Genomic DNA, 17,478 nt, shown 5'->3' on the forward strand with positions numbered 1-17,478 from the left:
ATCTCTTTACTTTTAACTTATTTATGTCTATATATTTAATGTGAGTTTCTTGTGTGCAGCATGTGGTAGGGTCATGTTATCAAATAAGCAATGGGAATCTCCTTTTCTTATTTGTTTACTAAGGTTATTTTTCTTTAAATATCACTTTTGTTTCATTTTACATATCTGATTAGCTTATTTTTGTTTGGCTCCCTCCAAGTGTTTGATGTCTTATCTAGGATATTCCAATTTAAATTATTTTTCATTTAATAGTATTCTATTTAATCTCTAAATATTTGGGTGAATTTTCCACTTATCTGAGATGGATTCAGGGATCTTGACAGGACTTCAGAAGAAGTTTGTGTATTGGGGACAAAGGCAGCAGCTTTGACTTTAACGAGATGTGTTCTAGGGACACACATAGGCAAGATCTCAGGAAGAGATGCCATGTTAGCCAGGTGCTGAACATTCTAGAAGAGGTTTCCTTCCTGTGTCCAATGTCTCTCTAGATATTAAGTGATTTTCTACTTTCTAATAAGTCCTGGGTTTTTGTGTCAAACTACCAAGTCCCATAAAAACAATGAAAAAGTGATAAAGAAACAAACAAAAAGGCATTAGAAGATTACAAATGAAAACTTTTATAAGATATATTAAAAATTAGAAGAAATGAGGAGAAAGTTTTTCCTTTATTTCTTCTTTTTCAGACACTCATCTTCACTTAGTTTTGAATTTAAACATTTTTCATGTTCCTCTCCTCTGATGAATTTCTTTCTACCTCCTTTGAACAGATTTGTTTTTAAAAAACTCTCTTAGTGTCCATTTGTTCAAGAAATATTTATTTTTCTTTAATTTTGAAGACAAACTACTCTTGTGTCTCTGCTGACACAAGAATTTTTCTCTCAATACATTAAAATTGCACACCATACTCTGATACTTATATGGTTTTAATGAGACATCTGATGCATTTCTTTTTTCTTTTCTTTTTTTTCTCTTCTTTTGTCTTTCTTCTTCTATAGTTGTAATTAAGTGAGCTTGTCTTTATTTTTGGGGGGATTTGCTGTCTAAGTCTGGAACACTTCAGAGCGATGTCATAGCATGTGATACTGTTTCCTGCCACCTTTAACATCCCTCTTCATATTTAAGTAGCTTGCACTTCTTTGAGTTTTCTGGATCTTTAATTTTGTCTGTCAATTTTGGAGAATTCTGTCATTTTTACCTCAAAGCATTTCTTCTGCTTATGATTTTTATTCAATAATGTGCATTGTTGGCATTTGAATGTGTGCAGCAATTTGCAAAAAAAATCATTCCCAGTTTTATTATTAATCATGCTTGTAGTTTAGCCTTAAGCATATTATTTCCTCAAATCTATCAAAATAGTCTTAGTTTTGTTACAGTATTTTTGTTTTGTGTTTTACATTGTCTTTCAGGTTGTTTTTGTTTTTTGTTTACTCTTCTGGACTGTTTTTCAGTATTGGACTTCTGACTCCGAAATTTTCCTCCTATGTATCTGATTGATGCATAATCTCTCTGTTTGGTAGTTTTCCTTGCATTTTACCTGCTGTGCAAGTTTGTGACTCATGCTTGCTTTTGTTTTTATTGTTGTTGTGAATAATGGATTCCAACTTTCAGGTATAGGAACTGAAGGAAGTTGACCCTTACTGTGAGGGTTTAGGAATGATGTTTTAACATTCATCATAGATTTTGTACCTGTTTTTGCCATTTTCTTTACTCTTTTTGTATTGCCAATCTTCTGTTGTCTTTAATACACCTATTTCTTAACCAGAACCTGAGCCTTGAAACCTACTCAGATACAATAAACCAAAGTGTTACTCTACTGTCTTGCTCCTGGTTTTCTTGATTCAGTGGAAGAAGAGCCAGCTGCTATTCTGCCATACTACCATGGCACCAAACTGTACTGCTATAGGTTTATGGTGGCCTTCTGTTTTATAGCTCTTACTCTCACTCTTCTTCCCTAAGTCAGGTGAGCAGGGTCTTTCTGTCTCTACAGTTCCAGAAAACCTTATCCTAGGGCTGCTGAGGTACCTGGTAGGGAGTTCTTCCTTGAGTGATTACTAATGGTACAGAGTACTCCCTGGAGTGATTAGTAATGGTTTTTTTTTTTCCCTCTATTTTTCTGAGCACACCGGGTCTATCTTGTTTGTAAAGTAGTAGAATGTGGTGCAGATACTCTCAATAACTCACAGAGCCAATGTCGAGTCCCAGGAGAACTCTGGGTGAAAAGCCTTCCTCAGACTGAGAATAGTGAAGCCCATGACCAGGAAAATGACAAGATTCCTACTGAAGCCTCCTCCTTCACAGGCCACCCAGGAAAGCAGCAGGGCTCCTATTGGTCACACCTGTGATTTGTGTTTCTAAAACTTTGAATGTGCTCATTCTCAATGTATGTACTGGTGTTTCTAGACGTTATCCTAGTGTTTTGCCTTGCTATTTCCACTTTTTATTTATTTATTTGTTTGAGACAAATAAATAACCTAGCTATAACCCTAGCTGTCCTGTGATGCCGTAAAACAATCCCACACCAGTTCAGAATTAGGATAATAAAAGGGATATTTATTTAAGGGAAAAAAATAACAGATCACCATCCTAAACAATAGTCCTCTGAGCATAAACAAGAACAGAGCCTGATCAGGAGCTGGAAGCAAGAGAGTCAGAGAACAAGGTTCCCAATGCTTTTTAAACTAATAGAGACCATGCCCAAGTGGGCTGGTATCTTAAACACTATTGGCTGAAGGAGTAGAATGTGCTCCCACAGCACTCCTTGAACTTGCTTTGTAGACCAGGCTGGTCTCGAACTTACAGAGATCTGTCTGCCTTTGCCTCCCGACTACTGGGGTTAAAGGTGTGTGTCACCGTCCACCAGTTGTTATTTCTACTTTCTAAAAGAAAACTCACTTGTCAGCTTGCTGAGCTTTTCTCTCATTCGAAGAAAGGAAGGCAGCCCTTTGTGGTTTTGTTTTGTTTTCTCATTTAGCCAAACCCCTGAGTACTGCTACTACTCAATGCCTTCACATTCTACCATAGCTCCTTTAACTTGTTCACATCGTTGCTTTTTTGTATTCATTCAACTCACATTTCCACCCCACATTCTTATTGACATGATCATTCTCAGTTTCTAGACGTCTGACTTCTTTTTAAATGTCAGATGTAAGCAGAATCACGTTTATCTTTTTTTTCTGAAGACCTGGTCTTACTCATTAGTTCAGTCTCACCTAAAACTATGTATCCCAGCACGACCTTGAAAGTGCAGCAATGTTTACATTTCCGTCCTTCACAAAGCTGGAATCATAAGTGTGATTTCACTATGCCTAGCACCTCTTTTTCTTATCAATGTTTTTTTCTTAAACTATTTTATTATTATTATTAAATAACCATTTTCTGTTTGGGGCTATTTACATAGTAGGACTCAAACTTGAAGTCTGGTTCTTTCCTCTTAATTATACGTCTTCTTCATATTGTGGTTCATAAAATCCATTGCACATTTAGGGATATTTAACTAACTTGTTGGGTACTGTGGTGTCTATTATTAGTTATCAACTTGAACTACACTCCAGAAATGAAGGGCACAGCTGTGAGAGATTTTTTATGGCTTGGTTTGAAGTGGGTGAATTCACTTTTAGTCCAGACTTTTGCAGTAGGAATGCACACAACTTTGGCATGAATCTTAAGCCTGTAAGACACAAGCTTTTATCTAGATTTTAGGTGGGAAAAATCACCTTTAATCTGGACCACACCTTTTGTTGGAAGTCTGCATAGGGACATAGATGAAGGAAGCTCGTGGTCTTTACATGCTTGCTCAAACCTTGCTAGCACATCCAGTCCTTCACTGACATTGGAGTTTATATCCTCCAGATTCCAGCATGTACGGAAGACCAGCTGAAACATTCAGCCTTGTAGAGTGAGCAAGTACTGCATTCTTGAATCTTCTTTTTAAAAACATCCATTGTTGGATTAAATGGACTGCAGCCTGTATGTAAATCATTGCAAAAAATCCCCTATACTCAGGGGATGGAGGTAGAAAGAGTGTATACATTCTGTTCGTCTAGAGAATCCTGATTAATACAAATGTCAAGTTTTTAAATTGGAGGGCTTGCACGACTCCAGAAATGCTGTTGCACCATGGGTTACACTGTAGGAACCACCATTCTTACTATTTTTTTTAATATTTTAAAAAATACATGCCTTTTCAAGGAGTTAAGTAACCATGGGAGCACAAGCTTGGCTACTCTTTGTCACCTTTACTGTACTGTCTGAGACAACATTAGCAATTCTGAGCAATTTACTCATACAGATTAGCACAGGCTTTACAAACTGGACAGAGTTTATCACTACTACTGTTTATTTTTATCATTATTAAAGTGATAGAGTAAAATTATTAAATGTAACATGAAAAATGGAACCAGACACTCAACATAAAAGAATTGGTGGTCATATTATTTGCACTTACATAGATGGAAGCAATAAGATGTTTCACACACACACACACACACACACACACACACACACACACACATTCATTTGCACCGTAAACACAATTTCTTGGCCTGTGTTCATAGCTCTGAAGTTTGCTTTGTAAGCTGAACTACCAAGAAATTTTGTTTTTTGTCATTAACAGTTTACTCCTTCAGACATCTGCATAGTATTCCAATTTATAAATGTGCCATAACTTAGGAAACACATTTTGGTGTGTGGGCTTTAGTATATATAAACTGTTTTCCTGTTACAAATACTATCATAGTTTTGTTTGAACATCATATACAGAATTTAAGAATAGATGGTATCACAAGCTTATATCTATAGCACTCAGGAAATGAAGGCAATAGGATACACAGTTCAAGGGCATCTTCATTTCCATAGTGATTTTGAGGTCAGCTTGTGGTACCGTATCAACACAAAACTGTCATGACTGTGAAGTAGACAGCCTTTCCATGTTGGTTTTTACACGATAATATTAATTCAAGTTTTCTTTATGCCTTTATGTCTTCATAGCTTTCTAGCTAATATATAAATTAAAAAAAATATGCTTGTTTGCATACAGGGCACATATAAATGCAGGTACACATGGAGACAATGGAACACCATCAGATCCTCTAGAGCTGAAGTTAAAGGTTGTTGTGAAGTGCTATGTCGGTGGTGGCAACAATATTCAGGTCACTACAACAACAGTAAACATTTTTAACTGCTTACCTATTTCTCCAGCCCCTCTTATTTTTTTTTTTGAGTTGATAATATTCCATATTATCACAATTTATTTCTATACTAAATGATCTTGACAACCCTCAAGATATATATTCTGTTTCTCTCTTTTTATTGATTTTTATTGAGCTCTACATTTTTCTCTGCTCCCCTCCCTGCCTCTCTGTATTGCATGGAATCTGTAGAATGCTTTTGGTAAGATGGTCAGTATCTTAAAGTTTTTTTCTTTCTTTTACTTTACAGGCCTTTCACTTGCTTTATTAGAGTTACCTCAAGATATTTTATATTATTTGAGAAATTATGAAAGTTGTTGTTTTCCTGATTTCTCTTTCAAACCATTAATACTCTATACATAGAAAGCTACTGATTTTTGTGACTTAATTTTGTATCTAACTACTTTTCTTGAAAGTCTTTATCAGCTATAGGATTATCATGGTAGATTATTTAGGATCACTAATATGTACTATAATATCACCTGTAAATAAAGATGCTGTGACCTTTTTCCTTTCCAACTTGTATCAATTTAATTTTCTTTTATCTTAATGCTCTAGCTAAGACTTCAAATACTTTCTTGATATGGAGAGATTAAAAAAACCTCATCACATTCCTGATTTTAGAGGAACAGCTTTGAGTTTTTCTCCTTTTCATTTGAGGCTGCAGGTTTAGTATAAACTTCTATTATGCTGATGCATGTCTCTCCAGGACTTTTATTATTAACCGATATTGGATTTTGTCAAAGGTCAGTTCTGCATCTAATGAGAATATTGTGTGGTTTCTGTCTCTCAGTTTGTTTATATGAGATAGTACATTTATAGATTAAATATGTTAAGCCACCCTTGCATCTCTGGGATGAAGCCATCTGATCGTATTTGATAATCTTTTAAATGTGTTCTTGGATTTGGTTTGCATATAGTTTATTGAGAATTTGTGCATCTATATTTATAATGAAAATGAGTTTGTAATTTTCTTTCTTTGTTTCTTCTTTATGGAAACAAAGAATATGGGCATTAGGGTAAATGTGCTCTTATAAAATGAATTTGACAATGTTTCTTCTACTACTACTTTGCTGAATGATTTGGAGACTATTGGTGTTAATGTTATTTCAAACTCTGGTAGATTCTAACTTAAACAGTCTGACTTGGGTGTTATTGGTTTGGAGACTATTAGTGATTGGTTCTATTTCACTAGGTGCTTTAGATCTGTTTAAATTTTTTATCTGGTCATGATGTGTGGTAAATTTCAAAATGATTATCCATATTGTTGTAAGGAGGCTGCTAGTTAATTCCTGGCTGCTTAGACCCAAAATGACCACAAAGAAACTGTATTAATTAAATAATTGTTTGGCCCATTACCTCTAGCTTCTTATTGGCTAACTTTTACATATTAATTTAACCCATTTCTATTAATCTGCTTATCGCCAGATGGCTGTGGCTTACTGGCTAAAGTTCTGGCATCTGTCTCTGGCAGGACTATATGGCTTTTCCCTGACTCTACCCTTCTTTCTCCAAACATTCAGTTTAGTTTTCCTCACCTAGCTGTGTTTCCCTACAGCTTTGCTATAGGCCCAAAGCTGTTCGTTTATTAACCAATGATATTCACAGTATACATAGTGAAATCCCACATCACTTCCACTTTTCTGATTAAATAAATAGGAAGGTTTTAAATTTAACATAGTAAAATTACATATAACCAAACAGGTATCAAGCAATAATTACAGTTACAATATTTATATCTACATTATATTTTATCATAACTAAGAAAACTATAACTATCAATTATTCAGCTCCATCAAAGACTCCAGAAGGTATAATATTACCTAAGTAAACAGGAAGTACATTGTAAGCAACTTCCAAAACTTTAGAATTGACAGAGATATCTCACTGCCTGGACAGTCACCCAAAGTTCATCTGTACTATTGGGACATCCATCTTCAGCCTACAGGTCCATAGTATCTGTCAGAGATTTTCATGAAGCAGAAACTTTCAAAGACAGTTCTGCCTATGTTGGCAGTTTATCAGTCACTTTCTTCTGTGTTCTGCAGAATGTCTGGCAGATTCTTTCATGAAACAGAAACCCTGAAGGACAGTCTCACCTTTAGGCAAGGTCAGAAGTCATTTCTCTGTGGGCCTACATGTCCAGTTCTTCAAGCAGTCCAGGCAATAGCAGTTTCTTGCCCAAATGGCTAGCAAACTCCAAAAAGAGACTCTTTGATGCCCATCATCCTCTTGCAGTAAGTTGTTGTTACCAGGAGAAGATGTATTTCATTGTCATGAAAAGTCCTAAGTTCTTAAAATATTTTAAATGCCATATTCTGTAGCTTTTGAAAGGTCTGAAGAATGCCCACTCATCTGAAATACATCTCTGTACATCTAGAAAATCTAACTAACAAGACTGCAAACTTGATTATTATAGATGATTATCTATTAACCTATTTCTAATTATACATTACATTTTAAATGAACTGCACAACTAATACCGTAATCAAGTGAAGAAATATACATATACACAGTAAAACAAAATTGACCTTAAATTTGTATTAATAAACCAAGATCCAGACCAATGCAATTCTCTATAGCATATCTCACTTTAAATGTAAATAAACATTTATAAATAATATTTGGGAATATGGGTATAGTTCTTCTCCAAACTGCTTCCTGCTGTTTATTGGGTGATATAATTTTTGAAGGGTGTTCAAGGTGGCCTTTCAAGGGGTCTTGACCCATCAACCATATTAGTCTGGAATTAATCCACAAGTTCTCATCCTCTGTGGAAACAAAAGAAGAACCTCTCTGGGGCTGGAGAGATGGCTCAGAGGTTAAGGACACTGACTGTTCTTCCAGGGGTCCTGAGTTCAATTCCCAGCAACCACATGGTGGCTCACAACCATCTAAAATGAGATCTGGTGCCCTCTTCTGGCATGCAGGCATACATGGCAGCAGAATACTGTATTGTATATGTAATAAATAAAATCTTTAAAAAAAAAAAAAAAGAAGAACCTCTCTTCCAAAGCTACATATCCTTAGACTCAAATTTTAGAGTCAAGATACCTTTATGTTGGTTTATCTTAGCAGCCTGTACAATGGAATGTCTCTCTGTACTTAGTTCTTTCACAGTCAAAAAAGTCAAAGAAGACACAATCATATACATACTCCAGACTCTCCACGAATGTTCCATCATTTTGTGGCTTATTCTTTGTTTACTTCTTTTAATCTATGACTGTATCTATAGTCTGCAAGTGTCTATGTTCTTTTTCTCCTCTCTCCCAAGCCTATGTACATTTATCCAACACTGACTCATTTAGAGGTCTTATATGTCTGAATGTGTCCTATTGTGTATCTGTAATTGTTTACTGTCCAGGAGAGCTTTTCAAAATGCTAAGCGCTTCTTAAAAACTTAAACTGAGCCGGGCGGTAGTGGCGCACGCCTTTAATCCCAGCACTCGGGAGGCAGAGGCAGGCGGATCTCTGGGAGTTCGAGGCCAGCCTGGTCTACAAGAGCTAGTTCTGGGACAGGCACCAAAGCTACAGAGAAACCCTGTCTCAAAAAACCAAAAATAAATAAATAAATAAATAAATAAATAAATAAATAAATAAATAAAACGTAAGCTGATTCATAACTAGGGTATGTTAGGTACTTCCTGCTTGCTCTGCATGGTCCAAAAGGTTGAAGTCTATTCACAACCTCTCCAAACTGGGTACACTACCCCAGTTCCAAGTGTGTAGTGCATCTATATCGAGTCATTAAGCAGTTGTAGCACTCTGCTCACAAAACCCCATTTAAATGCTCAGCCTCCAGAAAAGCCAGAGTTTGTGTTTGGACCTTGGCTCAGGAAGCCGCATTTTCAAAACCATGACTTTTTTTTTTTGTCTGCTACTGCTTTATGTTTGAGTATGTGATCGTTTTTGGAGAAAGGCCTATGTGGTGCTGATTAGGTATATAATTAGCTGAAGTGTTAGGTTCATTTGTTTTATGATGTCATTTGTCATTTAGTTTTTCTGAAGATAACTTGTATTTTGGTGAGTGTGGGGCACTGAAGAATCCCAATATCTGTGTATGAAGGTCAATATATAATTTTTATGTAGTAGTGTTGTTCACTTTATAAACTTGTGTGCCCTTCATGTTTTGTGCATAGATGTTAAAAAATATAATATCATCCTGATGGATGCTTCCTTAAATGTGTATGTAATATTCTACCCTATTTCTTCTGGTAAATTTTGATTTGAAGTCTATTTTGTTAAATACTGAAATGTCTACACCAGCTTGATTTCTATGTCCATTTTACTGGAATATCTCTTGCTATCCTTTTACTCTGAGGTGCTGTCTGTCCTTGATGTTGAAATTTGTTTCTTGGGTGCAACAAAAGGTGAATGCAAGTGTGTGTGTGTGTGTGTGTGTTGTATAAGCACACAACATTATTTATTTTATTCAGTTTAACTCATATGCTTTCAAAGCTGTAGGTGTTTTAAAATAAATCAGACAAAATAAGTCTGTTATAAGAAAACTTACAAAATTCAAATTCAAAAAACTCAGTGACACATCTAATTATCTAATCATAATGATATAACTGAGAAGGTTTGTATAAAAGCCACTAATCCAGAGATGAAAAAATCAGGTATAAACTAATTTGTTAAAGGGAACATTATGCCTCACCTTCCTTTTTCTTTTGGAGTTTTTCCAAATACTCCAAATAATGTGTATTTTTAAAAATACACATTACACTAATCTGAAACAACAATGATGCCTTGTTTTTCCATTTTATGTTTAAAGACATGATTTTTGATACCTCAAAAATCACATCAGAGGATACAATTAAAGATTATTTTTGAGATATAGATATTCCATGTATGGAACCCAATGGAAAAGTAAAGCCTTAAATAAGGTTCTAATAGTGCACTTAGGAGTAAGTGTGAACTAAACATCTTCTCAGATGTTTTATAGATTGTCAGACAGCATCTTCTCCTTAGATGCCCAGTCCTGACCACCTGTCATCTGTTATTATAATGTTGTCAAAGGCAGCCGACAAAGATCATTTAATTTCCAATACTTAGAATATTGAAGCAATTTACATACACTTTCCACAAGGTAAATGGTGACCATTAAATATGTTGTAAACAGAAACTAAGACAGATGTCTAATGGGGAAATGTTATCAAATCAACACTGAAGTTGTGATATGAGTACTTTGTTTACACGTATTTTATGGTATTCATTTTGTTTCAGGGTTGAAGATAGTAACATTAAAGCTAACATGATTGACCAGTTTAGCTATGCAGTGTTAGTTAACAAGGGCATTGGCCATGATACAGAACGTTTGATGTAAAATGTTTTGTTAGTGTTAAACCAGTCTTAGTTTGAAAATATAGAAGAGGGTAGTGATGACAAATGCAACAAATGCATTTCATTGAACTTGATGAAGTAAATACACTTAAGGAAAAGCAAAGATTATCAGGTTTCATTGACTTAAGGCCATTTGATGCTGTACTCCCTCCATGATGTCTTCTGGGTACTGAATAACATTGAATTTCTAATATGACTTTTTTCAATTATTGATTTGTTGCTTGTCTGTTCTGGAGGAAAGTCAGATGAAGATCAGTCTGGCAGTATTTATAGGATGCATCTCATCTGTGGGATGTAATCCATCTTCGTTAAGTTCAGTAAAAGTGATAGATGGCATTTGGCAGTGTAATGATGTGATCAGTCTGGCAGTGCCTCTCTAAATCTGGAACTGGTGCTTTCTTCAGTGTAGATATTTAATCAGTTATACACCCCATTACTGATTTAATTCAGAATGTCAGTGGCAGGTGAATAATGTGAGTATTTGTATATTAATATCATATTGTATTAATGCTTGCTTCGTTTAAGTGTGCTATTCATCTGAAAATCATAAACAGTAGCATCATGGAGAGAATAAATTTAGTGGAGATGTTAAGCATCCAGAAACTTCCATGTCTAAATTCATCATGTCAGCAATAATTTTTTTTCTTTATATTTCTGCCCATATTTCCATGTCTAGGTGAATTTTCTGACAAAAATCATTATTTTCTGTAATTCATAAAACTGCTAATATATACGTTAAGCTTTGTAAACTTTAATTTGAAATTAAATACAAGTAGATTGTTCAGAAAAATGATGTCAATCAGGTTGTTTAAAGTAACAAGATTTTAAAATAGTTAAAGAAACTATATTATTAGACTAATCCTAGAAAACATATGATTAACTAATCCTAGTTATAAACATTCTTAGTGCTTATTGTTTGCTTATATTTTTTAGAATACAATGATTTCATATAAGTACAATGCAATGTTACCTTTTTGGTATCTGGTTTTAAAGGTTGAAAATTTAATTATTTATTGTTTATATGTAACATTTCTCCTATCATGGATATTATGCAATCCTTATAGAAAAAAAACATAAAATTATTTGTAATTTTAAATTTTTTATGAAGCAATATGTTTGCTATCTTTTACAGATCTTTACCTGAGTTGATAGAATTCAAATGATGGCAGCACTCAGATACTTAGACTAGACACATTACCAATGAACTGGAATAGTGCTCATACGTGTTTGCAGTCCCACACATGATCAGAACGGAAATAAGCTCAACTTTCCATTGGATGCCTAAACCCTGAAGGCATAAGACTGCTTTTAGACTCTCTTTCCCACAGAGAGTGATCTGTAGGATAGGGGTAGAAAAAATTATCTATAACAACTAAAAGTGAAGTGGATTAACTATACCAATATAATGTCCTAAGTGAGTTTGAATATTTTTTTTTATCTCTCGGATGTTTAATACAATACATATATTAACATTTTTTTTTAAATTTCAGTAGACCCAGTAACTAAAATACTAAAAAGGAAGCTATGGATGAGTTTAGTGTAGTTGGGAATAATTTTCCAAATTTGTAAGAATAAGGAGGGCTGACTGAGAAGCCAAGGACAATGACACTGGGTTTTGATCCTATTGCATGTACTGGCTTGTGGGAGCCTAGTCTGTTTAGATGCTCACCTTCCTAGACCTGGATGGAGGGGGGAAATCCTTGGACTTCCCACAGGGCAGGGAACCCCTATTACTCTTTGGACTGGAGAGGGAGGGGGAGGGGGATAGGAGAAGGGAAGGGAAATGGGAGGAGGGGAGGAGATGGAAATTTTTAAGTAAAAAGAAATGCAATTGCACGCTTCTGTCAATGTTGTTAAATACTACTGAGAATCTTCTCAAAAAAGTATATAATGTGGACTGAAAAGATCTGCACATAGTAGCTCTGAATCAATGACACTGGCTTCAGACTGAACATGAACCTTAATTCATTGGACACTATTGCTCCATCTGGCCTATGCTCTCTCCTCTTAACCAGGTCAATAATTACCATTTGTCATATGGGCTTGGACTGTTCACGTTACAGGCTTTTGTTCTATCTTTATTAAGATATTCTTCTTTTGGAAGTATACACCAATATTTTGTACAAAGCCTAATTCATAAAACATAAGTAAATATGATTTAATGTGTGACTAATAGATCTCAAAAAAAACAAAGAAAAGAAGATATGACAACAAGAGAAAGAAGTGAAAGATGTATATTTTGATCTCATGGAAATATGCTATATTTAAGACTTACAGAAAAAGGCTAATAATGCCCAAAAATGCCCGTGTGTAGGTTACAGAGCAGCGATCTATCCTGGAATCAATCTGCCATATCAGCTCAAGACATTTTTGAAATGAAGACTTTTCTCATATTCATTTATTTCAGATTCAAATATATTCATTTAATCTCAGAAGCTTCTATAATCTTTAAAGTGACAGGAGGATGACATGTTAGTTTGTCTTACTTAAAATATGTTACCAGAGTCTTTTTTGCTAACCGTTATTTCCATAATGCTTCTTTCCAGTAAACCATAAACTTACATACAAATGTGCTCACTTATCTTCATAGCATCCTCAAACAGTTAGGGGCTGCTTGCTGGTCATTAAGTTGTTTTATAGATGATAAACAATGATTCCAGAGAGCTCTTTTTGGTCACACAGTCTGCTGATTATGCTAATTGTGTTAAAAAGATTATTATACATTTACACTCTGCCTATGATTTTGAGAGTCATATGAGTCACCCGGCATTAAGTGTCACAACCGTTCAAGAATTGTCTCATTTATCTGTGTTTTCTATTTCTCTGATTAGTTTACTCCTTGAGAAATAAAAACCTGACTTTGCATATCTAGGTGCACATCTACATACATGCAAGCATACATGTACACCCAAATGGTGTACACATTTATTATCCGAATCTAAATCATTCCCAATAGCAGTCTGTCAAACCACACAAGTAATCCGTGTTTCCATTTTCAAGTCAGTTTTGGGACTCAGGGTGTTAAGGAGGACAGTAGAAGTGCAGCCTGTGGTTCCAGGTCTGCGGCTGGCCTTTGTGTCCATTGTCATCAGGATTAGTAATTAAATATCTTCAAATAGTATTGTGCCAATAGAAAATTATTATTTTCCAACTCAGAAGATGAAAGTCTTTGGCTATTTTATTTACTATTTTCTTTCAATTCAACTCGGACACTTTCACAGCCTCTTTTCTTTCTGCGTCGCTTCTGACTTCTAGCTCAGCAATAAGGAAATCTTGCAACTTTGTTAGAAAAATAAACTGTCTTGAATGGTAGCACAGTTTTTAGGTGGTATCCTCAGAATTCTGTCTTAAACACTTATCAGATTTTTGATTCTATTTCTCATTTTTTTCTAACTTTTTTTTAAGTACAAGAACACCAAGTATTTGTGTTTTGTGTTCTAGCTCTCTCAATAAGATGCCCAATAGAGAGGAATATGCTATTTTATTTTATTATTATTATCGAGAATTCTTGTGATGATCCTCCTTTACTTACCCCCCCAGCCATCTTATCGCTCAATTTTGCATCTTACATGAATGAAACAAATCCAGGTTTAAAAATAGCCACTTATTGATCTGAGTCCCTCATGCTTACGGAGAACATTCTGCCATGCTGAACTCAGATTGTATTAAAAGTGGAAACTCCAGGCTCTGCCAGCAGTCAGGGTTGGGGCCAGCACCCCTGAGGATGTTCCTCAGGCCCTCACAGGACATAGAGACCACTGAGAACATGGAGGTCACAGAGAAGCCAGATTTTAACGCCAAAATGAAAAAGTCGGCAAAGATACACGAGACACAGAACAGTGATCCTGGAGAGAACCATTTCTTAAGAGAAATGGTTATCAGTGAAGGAGAGCCCCAGACTGATGAGACAAGTATGACTCAAGATCCCCAGTGCCAACACCAAAGAGCCAACACCTGTGTCAAGGAAGGCTCTGAGGCATATGAGCAAGGATTACCAGCAAGGGCTGCTGGGTGTCAGGTAATCTCTTTGGCTCTTCCCTCCTGGTATGCCAGATGAGCAGAACAATGTGCTTCAGGAATATTAGATATCCTCTTCTTTGATCTCAACCATCAGTTTGACTATTACCAGCGCTATCAGGACATCGTGGTCACTTTTCTGATGGTGGTGGGTAAAAATCTGGCAACATCCCTGGTAGAAAAATTGTCTGCCTACTACCTCAGGGATCTCATGGATCCCACAATGGACAATACCAAGCACATCCTAAATTATCCAGTGTCCATAATTGACCAAGTAAAGAAAGAACTCCGTGACTACATGCAGAGTGCTGAGTTGTGGACCATCTTTACCCTCATCTGGCTTATCCCCTAATTTGAGCACATTCTCTTGGACTTCAGGCACGTCATGAGAGTACATGGCTTCTTCTGGCCTGCCACTTGTTCAAATCCATTTACTTTGCCCCCGTGATTGTGCTGTGTCCAGAGCCAGAAGTCCTGGACTATGACTGTGATATGGCTTCTGTTCATCACCTATTGTTAAAGATTCCTCAGGACCTGCCTTTTTGTGATGGGGGACCTCCTTCAGACAATGGCCTTAGGGAGGCTGGACTAGGTTGGGCATGGTCTGCAGTACCAAAAAGGTGCACACTCTCTCTCCCCTCTTTCACACCTGGATGTTGCTAAACGCCTTGCCATTTCCTGTCACACTTTTCTTGTTTTCCACAAAACACCTGCCATTGTATTGATCTCCTCAGCTGCTGGTCTCAGGCTGGGAATGTCCTTACAAACTTGCCGTCATATAGATAGACAGGGTTTGTCAGGAAGCCCACACCCTCAGTCCCACTTATCCCTGGACTCCTTCAGGAGGGTGCATGGGATCCTTGAGGTCACTCAGTCTTCTTAAGATCGTTCTGTTAAAAAGCTAAGCCACGTTTGTTTTATAGTAGCTCTGGTTTGAAAGCAAAAGTGTCTTCTGTTGCATCAAAGGGTGTATAGTGGAAGCAACTATATGCTTCTATTATCCCAATCTTTCCTGGGTACTCTTCTTTAGTGCTACCTTGTCCAGACCCAACGTGTCCCCTGTGCCCACTCTATGCAGTGGGACCCTCTGCTGATGGGTAGTCATAAGACAGAGTACAACATAAAAGGTGTCTTGGCTGTTATAAAAAGCACTTTAACCAAATAAAGAATAATCACAATTTTACCTTGAAAAATATATATGAAATTAAAAATTATTTGCCAGTTTTATCAAGCCTATGATACATGTTTAGTGCATGTCAATCACATATTTGGTATTTTATAAAATTTGAGATCAGAATGTTCACTTTAACATGAGAGAAAGATTCACATTGTAATTGCACACCATAATTCAACTATAATTTTAATTGGTATTTGAGTAAGGTAGACGAAAGTTAGCGTAGCTAATTATTTCCATTTCCATTTTGACAAAGCAACTGAATAGAGAAATGACATTCACAATTAATTAGCATTAAACAATGATGAATTCAGACAGTGCCTGTTGTAACATGAACTGATGTATAAATAAATAAAGGGAAGTTTGTTGAGCAAATATTAAGGATAAAATATTGGTTTGTAAATTGTTTGTTATATCTCATTAAAATAATTTTCTGCATACAATTTTTTAATTAAATTTATTCTTGGACAATTTCACACAGATATTTAAACATTATTAGAAATCCTCTTCTCACTCACTCTTTTTTTCTTTCTTTCTTTTTTATTAAAAATTTCTGCCTCCTCCCCACCTCTGCCTCCCATTTCCCTCCCCCTCCCCTGCTCCTCTCCCTCTCCAGCCCAAAGAGCAGTCAGGGTTCCTCTCACTCACTCCTATATCCCCCTTCTTGGTATCAGTCATTTCCCAAGATTAATGACTCATTAGGTGGTATCCCAATGCCAGACATAGAAAAATAAAAATAATAATAAGTTTACAAGTATATTTTGGCACATAAATAATGACTAATTTATAACTGATCATTCTAAAATTGACACGAATATTTAAAGATCACACTAAATTTTCTGCAAAATAGTCACAACAATAAAGCAAAAGTTTCTCTTTACTTCTTAAATGAATTTATAATATAAACAATATCTGAAAATCAAAAATTAATATTTAAAGAATGAGTGTTTGGGAAACTCTTATGAACTGGGCAAAAAGTAACTTGAAAATTAAAAGAAAAAATGTTCTTCATGATAATATTTAGACTGGGATACGGGGAACTGTAGATATAACTGTGTTGGTAGAACTCTCGCTGTGCAAGTTCAGGGAACCAAATTCAAGTGCCTTGAACTTACATAAAACATGAGTATAAGCTGGGCGGTGGTGGTGCACACCTTTAATCCCAGCACTCGGGAGACACAGGAGGCAGATCTCTGTGAGTTTGAGGCCAGCCTTGTCTATAAGAGCTAGTTCTAGGACAGGCTCCAAAGCTACACCAAAGTCCACCCCTAAAAAACAAACAAGAAAACAAACAAACAAAAACTTAAGTATAGTTGAGTGTGTCTGTAACCCTGTCACTAATGGTGACGGGAAGATAGTTCAGGCTTGGTGGCCACCAGTCTACCTCCCGATTTAGTGAGACATGCTTTTTAAAGAGAACACGGCATATTGATAGAGCAGAACACCCAGCATCTTTTTCTGGTTTCTGCTCATGCACTAGTACTACGCACACAAATATATGTATATATACCACACCCCCATATATACAATACATACATACATGAAAGTAAAATGAAAATGGATGTCGAATTTAATAACCTAAGGTCTATTAGGTGGTATGTCCTTCAGTAAATTTGTCCTAAAGTGTCATTTTATATTGGTATACTTCAAGACAGTTTAGGTTGTAAATATGTCACTATGTCTTCATATAAGAGTATATGTATGGGAAAATAGAGACAAGGAAATTGCAACATTAAATGCCTCCATCATTTTAATAAT

The 17,478-nt window shown here is 35.8% G+C and overlaps 1 protein-coding gene and 1 pseudogene across 1 annotated transcript in view; both read left to right on the plus strand.

The window, feature by feature from the left end:
• Positions 1–17,478, plus strand: part of Lrp1b (LDL receptor related protein 1B) — a 1,445,827-nt gene that overhangs the window by 1,061,830 nt on the left and 366,519 nt on the right. The window lies entirely within an intron of this gene.
• Positions 14,254–15,209, plus strand: LOC126500230 (TBC1 domain family member 20-like; annotated as a pseudogene).

Source organism: Alexandromys fortis, unplaced genomic scaffold (genome assembly GCF_014885135.2).
Source record: "Alexandromys fortis isolate MF-2015 unplaced genomic scaffold, M_Fortis_MF-2015_v1.1 scaffold_33, whole genome shotgun sequence".
Taxonomy (NCBI): Eukaryota; Metazoa; Chordata; class Mammalia; order Rodentia; family Cricetidae; genus Alexandromys; species Alexandromys fortis.